Consider the following 11,756-nt stretch of genomic DNA (forward strand, 5'->3'; position numbering starts at 1 on the left):
CCCACAATTCATATTATACCAAACAGTGGAGCCCACAATTCATATTATACAAAACAGTAGTGTCCACTATTCATATTATACCAAACAGTAGTGCCCACAATTCATATTATACCAAACAGTAGTGCCCACAATTCATATTATACCAAACAGTAGTGCCCACAATTCATATTATACAAAACAGTAGTGTCCACTATTCATATTATACCAAACAGTAGTGCCCACAATTCATTTTATACCAAACAGTAGTGCCCACAGTTCATATTATACCAAACAGTGGAGCTCACAATTAATATTATACCAAACAGTAGTGCCCACAATTCATATTATAGCAAACAGTAGTGCCAACAATTCATATTGTACCAAACAGTGGAGCTCACAGTTCATATTATACCAAACAGTAGTGCCCACAATTCATATTATACCAAACAGTAGTGCCCACAATTCATATTATACCAAACAGTAGTGCCAAAAATTCATATTATACCAAACAGTAGTGCCCACATTTAATGTTATACAAGCAGTAGTGCCCACAATTTATATTATACCAAACAGTAGTGTCCACAATTCATATTATACTAAACAGCAGTACCCACATTTCATATTATACCAAACAGTAGTGCACACAATTCATATTATACCAAACAGTAGTGCACACAATTCATATTATACCAAACAGTAGTGCCCAAAATTCATATTATACCAAACAGTGGAGCCCACAATTCATATTATACCAAACAGTAGTGCAAACAATTCATTTTATACCAAACAGTAGTGCCCACAGTTCATATTATGCAAAACAGTACTGCCAACAATTCATATTATACTAAACAGTAGTGCCCACAGTTCATATTATGCCATACAGTAGTGCCAACAATTCATATTATACCAAACAGTAGTGCCCACAATTCCTATTTTCCCACACAGTAGTGTCCACAGTTCATATTTTACTAAGCAGTAGTGTCCACAGTTCATATTATGCCAAACAGTAGTGCCAACAATTTATATTATACCAAACAGTGGAGCCCACAATTCATATTATACCAAACAGTAGTGCCCACATTTAATGTTATACAAGCAGTATTGCCCACAATTCATACTATGCCAAACAGTAGTGCCCACAATTCATATTATACTAAACAGTAGTGTCCACAATTCATATTATACTAAACAACAGTGCCCACATTTCATATCATACCAAACAGTAGTGCCCACAATTCATATTATACCAAAAACTAGTGCACACAATTCATATTATAGCAAACAGTAGTGCCAACATTTCATATTATAGCAAACAGTGGAGCCCACAATTTATATTATACCAAACAGTAGTGTCCACAATTCATATTATACTAAACAACAGTGCCCACATTTCATATTATACCAAACAGTAGTGCCCACAATTTATATTATACCAAACAGTAGTGTCCACAATTAATATTATAGCAAACAGTAGTGCCCACTATTCATATTATACCAAACAGTGGAGATCACAATTCATATTATACCAAACAGTAGTGTCCCCAATTCATATTATACCAAACAGTGGAGCCCACAATTCATATTATACCAAACAGTAGTGTCCACTATTCATATTATACCAGACAGTAGTGCCAACAATTCATATTATACCAAACAGTAGATCCCACAATTCATATTATACCAAACAGTAGTGCCCACATTTAATGTTATACAAGCAGTAGTGCCCACAATCCATATTATACCAAACAGTAGTGTCCACAATTCATATTATACTAAACAGCAGTGCCCACATTACATATTACACCAAACAGTAGTGCACACAATTCATAGTATACTAAACAGTAGTACCCACAATTCATATTATACCAAACAGTAGTGCCCACAATTCATATTATACCAAACAGTGGAGCCCACAATTCATATTATACCCACATTTCATATTTTCTCCGGCAGGGTCCACAGGTTATCCACAGGATAACATTGGAATATGATGAAGTGACAGCGGATTTGCACCAATCAGTCAAAGCTTTTCGGCCTCCCAGCATGAAACGGGCCTGTCCATATATCCCCGCCTCCTGGCTCAGGCAAATCAGTTTTTTGTTTGGTGCGGCAGGAGCCGGACCATGGTCAGAGGGATGCTGGTTTTTATCAGCCCTAAGCTTCTTATTTTATTTTTATAGTCTTACTGTTTTTTTCTTGAGTGATCTTTCTAAAAAGCGTCTTATATGTACCTTAGAAAGAGTCGCTCCAACAACTCTCCGCCGGGTTGCAACAATGCTTACCAACGAGTACAGTGCTGTTTCGGCGGGCGTCTGTGTCAGATATACTAGCAGGTTGTGGCCAGAGCATGGGGAGAAGGTAAGTCATCGGTTCTGCTTAGAAGAGTAATACGGACACAGCTGCACTGTTTTGGGAGGAGACTAGCAAAAAGTCGCTGATGCGTCTGCCACCTTGGGTGCACCAGCACTAGGCCTTAGGGATCATAGGCTCCAGGAATAGTATGAGGCCGCAATCCCTAGGGTTGATGTCAGCAGTGGGGGGTCAGACGCTCTCTTGGTCACCCCTTTCCCTGGTTCATGACCAGTTTCCTCAGAGTCTCCCACCATGAACTGTTTTCCTGCTTCTGTCTGAGACGCTGTATATGAAGGGGACCCAGTCGCAGCATAGGTGGCTGTGTGACTGGTACGTCTGTATTCACTGAGCATCTGTGTTCACTATAGGTTCATGGAGCAGCAGTGTACACTAGTAGCGTCTTGATCCACTCAGCATTCGCAAACATATTGATTGGTCCTGGAAGTGGGGTAAGTCTCCCTGTATCCCACACTGCTGAGTATGGGTAGTACAGCACTAAGTCTCTCTACCTTTTGAGTACGAACAGTTAGATAGGTGCCTATTGCATATGAGTCTGTATACTATTACTGTTGTTTCTTTTACTATGCATCTGAATACAGTAGATCTTTTTAAACATAATTCAGTAATATGTTCTCCTATATACATTAAATGTATTTGTACTTGATTATGTGCTCATATTGCTTATTATACTAATGTATAACATGTGACTGACTGCTAGTGTAATTGCTGACTTACTATATATTCTGTCAGTTTTGTCTATTCCAATCCTCAATGCTGGTGCATAGCAGGGTAGGGTCAGATTGTATGTCACTTTAAAAGCTTAAAGTGATTGCAGTCACATTGTGTAGTATACTGTATAATTGTTAATTATTTATCATGTCTAAGAGCGGCAAAGGTGAGGAAGATACATACACAGCAACACCAACACTCATATCATGTTTGTCTTGCAAAGTTGGATAACCTCTCAGAATCTGGTTCAGGATGGATTGTGTGCAAATTTATTTAGCTTTCACCAGGGTCTCTTGAAAAATACAAGGCAGATTCAGGTGCAGGTTGATCCCCCTTGGGCTATGTTTGCACAAACATTATCCAGTATAGCTGAGCAGATAATTCCAACTCCTGTACCAGGGATAGGTTACACGATTAACCTTTACATGCAGCTTCACACCTGTGGTTTATAACTTCCAGCAGTAGCATTTCAAAAGAAGCAGGCTGATAAGCCAGTGGTAAGTAAATCTTCATCCTCACAGGCTACACATGTTTCAGATGAGGATTCATTGGAGGATGAAAGCTCAATAAACTCATACAAAGAGGAGGAGGAAGGACTCGGCTCAGTGGATATAGCTGAGTTAATTCCTTAGAGGAATCAGCAGACCCTGTATAAAAACCAAGGCACCTGTGTTTAAACATCCCAAACAGTTAAAACTGAGCTTCCTCGGTCAGATCAACTGACGGAAAACATGGAAGAGGTTTGGGCTATGCCCAGTAAGTAGTTTAGAATTCCTAGGAAATGGGATTCCAATTATCCTCTTCCAGCTGGGGATTGTTTAAAAAGGGAGGTGGCTTCCAAAGTAGATACGCATGTATTCGATTAGCGTGAAAATCTACATTACCTCTGCCTTCAACATCATTAAATGATGTCACATATAGGAGAGTGGATGGTTTTTAAAAACCATTTTTTCCCTGTCTGGGGCAGTCATAAGACCAGCCATGGCTTCAGCTTGGATGACAAAGGCAGTGGCTACCTGGGTTGATGCATTGGAAGGGGATTTTTCAATGGCATCTAGAGGCAAAAATCCCATATAGCACATTTTAAACAGGCTGCAATGTTCCTGGAAGAAGCAGCACTGGATATGGGTACTATTGCTTCCATGGCATCAGTTTTAACAATAGCTGCTCGCAGAGCAGTTTGGCTACGTACGTGGAAAGCTGATTCGAAATCTTAGAAGGTTTTGGAATCTTTGCCTTTTTCTGGAGATATTCTTTTTGGTAAATAATTGACATATATTTTGGAGTCAGAAGCAGACTCCAACAAGGTAAAGTTTCCTTCCCCATACAAATTCAAACCTAAATTTCCAGCTTTTCGGCCCTTTCGGTCTCAAGGAAAAGCTAAAGGAAAAAGTGATGGCAAGCAGCTCCAATACAACAAGTCTGGTAAGACTAAAAAGCATAGGGCTACCAGAGGACCGGTTTCTAAAGCAGAAGATAAGCCATCAGCCTGTTGGTGTGGGCCTCCACCTGGGGGATCCCAGGGTGAGTGGCTGACTTCTTCAGTTTGCACAGATCTGGCATCAGTCTACAACAGATGCCTGGGTGCAGGAAGCGGTATCTCTAGGTTATGTATTGGCATTCAAGAAGCACCCTTTTCTAAGTTTTTTTTGTACCAGCCTGTCTCGGGTAGAGACGAAGGCCAGGGCTTTGCAAGAGGCAGTTCAGAAGTTGCTTCAGTCAGGTGTAATCATTCTAGTTCCTCCTGCACAATGAGGACAGGGTTTCTACTCCAACCTGTTTCTCAAAGTGCTGAACAAATACATTTGGGTACCTCCATTTCATCTGTAGACTTTACATTCCATCATTTTGGCCATGGAGCCAGGGGATTATATGGTATCCCTGGATATCCAGGATGCTGACCTACATGTTCCTAAAACTCGGTCCCATCAGTGCTTATCTCAGGTTCGCTATTCTCCAACAGCATTTGCAATTCCAGGCTCTACCTATAGGATTAGCCACAGCCCCCAGAGTATTTACAAAATTATGGTGATATTTGCAGGTTATTTTCGCCAGCAGGGGATAAGAATTTTTCCATACCTCAACGATCTGTTAATCCTTGCACAGTCACAAGAATTGCTCCTGTGTCACCTGCAACAGACAATAATGTGTCTGCAGAAGTAAGGGTGGCTCATAAATTGGTCAAAATCGTCTCTGGTTTCGTCACAGTGGATGACTCACTTGAGGGCTGTACTGGATTCAAGCCTTCAGAGAGTAATTTTACATCTGAACAAGATTTCCAAAGTTCAGTCAAGGATTCAGGAGTTGCTACACAGTCAAAAGGTATCCATTCACGCAGCAATGCATGTGATGGGATTGATGGTGTCAACATTCGACAAGGTGGCGTATGCAAAGTTCCACTCGAGGTCTCTGCAGCATCTAATCCTTGCCAAATGGAATGGGTTGCATCAGATAATAAAAACGCAGACTATGGTCCGTACGGTGGAAGTTAGGAGGTTGTTAGCCTGGTGGCTACAGACATCCCATCTGGACAAGGAGAGACCCTTTGGATATAAGATTGGGAAATTCTGACAACGGATGCCACGGCTGGGGAGCAGTGTCAGGAAGGTTTTGTTTCCAGGGGCAATGGACCAAGGAAGAAGGTTGCCTACCAATACATATATTGGACCTTCGGGCCATATACATGGCACTGATTCAGGCAAAGGACATCCTTCGGGGAAAACCAGTTAGATCCGCTCAGACAATGCAATGGCAGTAGCGTACCTCAACCATCAAAGAGGAACTCGGCGCAGCTAATAAGCTAAGAAGGAGGTAAGTTACACACTAAGGTGGGCAGAACTTCATCATCCAGCCTTGTCCGCAGTACTCGTTCCGGGAGTCCTAAACGGTTCCAGTATGAATGGTCGACAATGTTAAGGTCGACATTCATTAGGTTGCCCACTATTGGTCAACATTGGCATGGTCAACATAGACAAATGGTCGACACATGAAAAGTCGACACAGGAAAATGTCGACATTAGTTTTTTTTTTACTTTTTTGGGTGACGTTTCCCGCGTAAAGTGGGGAACCCCATTTAGTGCATCATGGACCCTCGCGTGGCTTGCTTCGCTCACCAAGCTTTGGGAGAGGTGCCTCACCCTGCTACCACTGCGCTCGGCACAGGTTACCATTCCCAGTCGTAGTCCACGTGGATTGTAAAATATAAAAAAGTTCCACAAAAGATTTTTTTAAAAACTCATGTCAACCTTTTCATGTGTTGACCATTTTCGTGTCGACAATTTATCCATGTCGACCATGTCAATGTTGACCTATAGTGGTCGACCTAATGAGTGTCGATCTTAATATTGTCTACCATCTGAACGGATACCGTCCTAAACTGGCATGCAGAATTTCTCAGTCGACATGCTATTCAGGCAAGCGAATGGGCTCTACATCCGGAGGTCTTCCAGACCCTAGTCGACAGGCAGGGGTTGCCAGAGATAGATCTCATGGTGTCCCATCAGAACAACAAGGTTCTCGCATAGGGGTCAAGAACAAAGGATCCCAGAGTGATCTTTGTGGATGCCCTGTCGGTGAGATGGGATTTTCATCTGCCCTATGTGTTTCCTCCAATCACCTTATTACCCAAGAGAGTGAGAAAGTTAAAGCAAGGAAAGAGTGCCATGATACTAATAGCTCCATCTTGGCGCAGAAGACATTGGAACACAGATCTGCAGAGAATGGAAATTACGGCTCCATTCCTGCTCCCTCAATGTCCAGATCAACTGACGCAGGGTCCTTGTTTTGACAGACATCTAGATTGACTGTCTTTGACGGCATGGGTCTTGAGACCTCTATCCTGAAGTCAAGAGGATTCTCACAACAGGTAATTCAAACAATGATCTAAGCATGGAAACCTTCCTCAGCTCGAATTTATCACTGAATATGGCAAACCTATACTCATTGGTGCAGTGAATGGAAAATGAACCCTAGGTCTTTCAGAATTTCCAGGGTCTTAGCATTCCTTCAGGCAGGAATGGATAAAGGTTTGAAGGTGGCTTCTTTGAGAGTTCAAGTGTCAGCATTGACTGTATGGTTGCAAAAGAAAATTGCCAATTTACAGGATGTGCGTACTTTTTTCCAGGGAATGCTGCACATTCAAACTCCTTTTGTTCCTCCTACAGTGCCTTGGGACTTAGGTTTAATCCTAAAGGCCCTTAAAGTTGCCCCATCTGAACCACTTAATAAAGTGGATCTTAAATGGTTGACAGCTAAAGTTCTCTTTCTACTGGCCATGGCGTCAGCTAGAAGAGTGTCAGATTTTGGGGCATTGTCATGTCGTTCCCCATTTCTGATATTTTATCCAGATAAAGGAGTTCCCAGAACTAGATCTGGGTATCTTCCTAAGGTGGCATCTAAATTCCACCTTAACGAAGAAATTGTAGTCCCGGCTTTCCAGGAACCGGGCCTTTCTGCGGGAGATGCATGGCTGGATGTGGTCTGTGCCTTAAGAAACTACGTGGATCGTAACACTGCCATAAGTAGACAGATTCTCTCTTCATTCTCTATGGATTTCACAAGAGAGGATGGCCTGCTGATAAGCAGACACTGGCAAGGTGGCTTCAGATGATGATTTCGGAAGTATATTCTCAAGCTGATCTCACTGTTCCGGCTAATGTTTCTGCTCACTCTACTTGTAAGGTAGGTCCATCATGGGCAGCACAACGTGGTGCTTCAGCAGAACAGATATGTCAGGCAGCCACATGGTCTTCCATTAACACATTTATTAGACATTATGCCATGGATACCTTTGCCTCTCAGGACGCTGAATTAGAGCAAAGGATTCTCCTATCTAATCAGGAGCGTCCCCACCACTAAATTGCTTTGGGAAATCCCAATGTTATCCTGAGGATCACCTGTGGACTATGCTGGAGAAATATACATAATGGTAAGAACTTACTGTTGATAACGGTATTTCTCCTAAGTCCACAGGATCCACAGGGATCCCACCCTGATGTTCCTGATTTGAGGATTCTTTTACTCACTAACCTTTTCCTTCTTGTACGAAAGGGTGTGTACCGTATGTGTGTTCTTCTCACCTGATTAGGGCTATCTATGATGCTCCTGCCTTAAGCTTTGGGAATACAACTGATTTTCCTGAGCCAGGAGGCGGTGATATATGAACGGGCCCGTTGCATGCTGGGAGGCTGAAAAGCTTGGACCGATTGGTGCAAATCCGCTGTTGCTTCATCATATCCCAATGTTATCCTGTGGACTTAGGAAAATTACTGTTATCAACGGTAAGTTACGTATATATGACAAACAGTAGTGCCCACTATTCATATTATACCAAACAGTAGTGACCACAATTCATATTATACTAGACAGTAGTGCTCTTATGATCCACACAGAACTAAGTGCCTCCGGTTAAGGCTAATAAGATATTAGCATGCATAAAACGGGGTATTGATGCTAGGGACGAGAGTATTATACTCCCGTTATATAAATCACTAGTGAGGCCACACCTTGAATACTGTGTACAATTCTGGGCACCGTACTACAAAAAGGATATCCTGGAGCTTGAAAAGGTACAGAGGAGGGCGACCAAACTAATTAAGGGCATGGAGACGATGGAATACAAGGAAAGGCTTGAAAGACTAGGCATGTTTACATTGGAAAAGCGGAGACTAAGAGGGAATATGATCAACATCTACAAATATATAAGGGGACAATACACAGAGCTTGCGCGGGACCTGTTTTTGGTTAGATCAAAACAGAGAACTTGTGGACACTCGCTCAGGTTAGAGGAGAGGAGATTCCGCACAATACGGCGTAAAGGCTTTTTCACGGTAAGGACAATACGTGTTTGGAATTCCCTGCCTGAGGGAGTTGTAATGGCGGAATCTGTCAACACCTTTAAGAATGGGTTAGATAAATTCCTATTGGATAAGGATATCCAGGGGTATGGTGCATAGTCATGCATTATAGTTACTATAAATAGGGATAAAATGCAATGGCTGACAGCAGCATCAGTCAGAAATTTTAGTCAAATCATCATGCATAGGACACCACAAATAGGTTGAACTCGATGGACAATTGTCTTTTTTCAACCTTAGATACTATGTTAATATGATGCACAGAACAAAGTTACTGTTGTTAATTTTATGGCTGGACTGGTAAATGCCACATGGGTCTGGCCACACAGAGAAATGCCATAGCCATGTGCAGCCTTCCTGTTCTCCATTCGCCTGCCCCCTCACTCGTACATGCCTGTGACAAAGTTAGATGGGAGTGCTCCACAAGGCCGGCCCCCCTGACTCATGACACGCCCCCGTGAGCAGTGTCCGTAGCCCCTGTGGTGTGCTCACACACACTCAGATGCTTGTGGATGGAACCAATTGTTCAATTCCAGAATTACAGTCACTAAGTAATACAGTAGGACAAATGGCCCAATTCATGTTTGTATGTAATAGCGATTATTAAGGATTAGGAATTGCTAATGTTAGCAAGTGATTCTGCCACTCAGAAAAGGAGAAAGATGCCCACTGGAGCCATCGCAACCTAAATCGCAACTGCCTATACATGTGCATCCTATGCGCAATAACGAGGAGCATCGACTACTAGGGTAGCCATATGGCTACGCGGACTGGTCGCGGAACTAGCGGCGTTGGTGCCATGCTTCTCTGTGTACATGATCCCAGAGGAAGGCAGATACACACCCCAAAAATACCGCCAACCCCCATTAACTCCCACACATGGTCCCATCCTGTCAATCACTCTACAATGAAGTCCTTACTGTGAGCGCGATTGCAAATGTATCTTGCCGCGTGCTGAATGTATTCACGTCACATGCGCGGTCTGCCAATACTCGCTCCATTGCGTGAACACCGACCACTGCGTACAAACATGAATTATATTATATACACGTTATATCCCAATACATACATTTCCATATAATCCTGCTAGTTCCATGTACATATTGCAGTAATAAAACAAAGGAATGCTGGATTTGAAGGATCCTATTAGGGGAAGGGTACGGAATGGTCAGTAGTCCAGAGAAAGTGTGTCAGATAAGATTAAAGACAAGCAGATGTGTCCACATACATCTTTGCTATATCCCACCATGTATGGTACAGTTCTGCATGCCATAGACTCAGAGATTTAGCCATGCCTTGTGATTTTTCAGAATTTGCATCTTTAATATGTTGCTTTATACATATTCTATTATGGCAAACAATTTTTTTTCAATCCATCCACTCGCTACTCGTGAAAAACAGCTTAGCCGTGTTTTGCATGTTGTGGCAAATTGAGCAAAATAGCAAAGATGTAAGTGGACTCATCTGAAAGTCAGTCGGATGGATCTTTAAAGTCGTTATATATGTTGTTTTTTACAATATATATATATATATATATATAGTTTTTTTAAGACATTTTAAGTTTGCTGCCATTTTGCAGATACAATAATGAAGATTAGTAAATATAAGAAGAGAAGTAATCTCACTGCAGGAAATAATGTGATATGATTTGTATACATACAGTATTTCTGTTATTAGTGCCGTGACACCATGAGACAGGTGAGTGAGAGAAGCCAGATAGTAAGGTCAGACCATGTTATGCCCCCTACACATTAGACGACCTTCTACTGGCCGATACGACCAGCTGGGCGACCCGGCAACGGGGGAGGGGGGGGAGGGTGGCGGTGACAGGGGGAGTGAAGTTTCTTCACCCCCCCCATCACCCGGCTCCATAGCGGTGCATGCTACTATGGACGAGATTGTCCATATTGGCCTGCATGCATAAGCGACCCGGCGCCAATGATGACCAAGCGCGGGGCCGCACATCGTTCATCGTTGGTACCTACACACTGAACGATATACACAAGTTCTCATTCATTAATGAATGAGAACGTTCATATCGTTCTGTATTATCTGCCAGTGTGTAGGGCCCTTTAGTCTAGTGTATTTCCTGAAGACTCTCCCCAGCTTGCTCTGCACCTCTACATGGAAGGCGGAATGAGCTGCTACGATTGGTAATGTGCACCAGCGCCTATATACACTCACATACTGTAGTGACACTATGATGCTGCTGCTATATGGAGAACATACACTGGGGTCTCATCTCCCTCCACTTCCTAATGTTTGATCCTGGTCACATCTGAACCGTCCCTTAGTTTCCTCCATCTTCCACAGCACAGGTTGGGGTCATCAGTACAAAGAAGTACACTCCATCTGTACACCTATGAGTTTATAGTATTCATCCACTGATCAGTTTTACATTTGTTGCAGGTATTGTGCGTCGGTGAATCCCAGACGCAGGGCAGGAACACGGGTGGATCATGCCAGTGACTCTGTATCTCTGTCACATTAATCATCATCATTTCTTCTAATGAATTATGTGATGTAGAGGAATTAGATCTTCTGATTTGATGGTGTGATTACTGCTTCTCAATAAATTGTATTCCAAGCATCACTTTAAGTGTTTCTCAAAGTCTTTTATTGCTGTAGGTTTTAAAGAGAAGATAATGGGTAATATGGAAATAAAGTATTTTGTCACAGTTTCCTATTGTTAGTGATATCCAGCACTCCTGACTGGTCAAATCGATTATTATGACTATTAGTATCAGGAAACCTCTAATATGTTTGCAGTGGTGTACAGTATGATAAAGGAGATACTTAGTAGGAATTATATTAATCTCAGAATAACTCACTTCAATATCA

The 11,756-nt window shown here is 42.3% G+C and overlaps 1 protein-coding gene across 1 annotated transcript in view; it reads left to right on the plus strand.

Annotated features, from left to right (window-relative positions):
- Positions 1-11,475, plus strand: part of LOC134934753 (uncharacterized) — a 212,998-nt gene extending 201,523 nt beyond the window's left edge. The window contains exon 12 of the mRNA XM_063930119.1: positions 11,325-11,475. The gene's annotated coding sequence lies outside the window, so the exon portion shown is untranslated. The remainder of the gene's footprint in view (positions 1-11,324) is intronic.
- Positions 11,476-11,756: the final 281 nt, after the last annotated feature.

The sequence above is a fragment of the Pseudophryne corroboree genome, chromosome 6 (genome assembly GCF_028390025.1).
Source record: "Pseudophryne corroboree isolate aPseCor3 chromosome 6, aPseCor3.hap2, whole genome shotgun sequence".
In the NCBI taxonomy this organism is placed as follows: Eukaryota; Metazoa; Chordata; class Amphibia; order Anura; family Myobatrachidae; genus Pseudophryne; species Pseudophryne corroboree.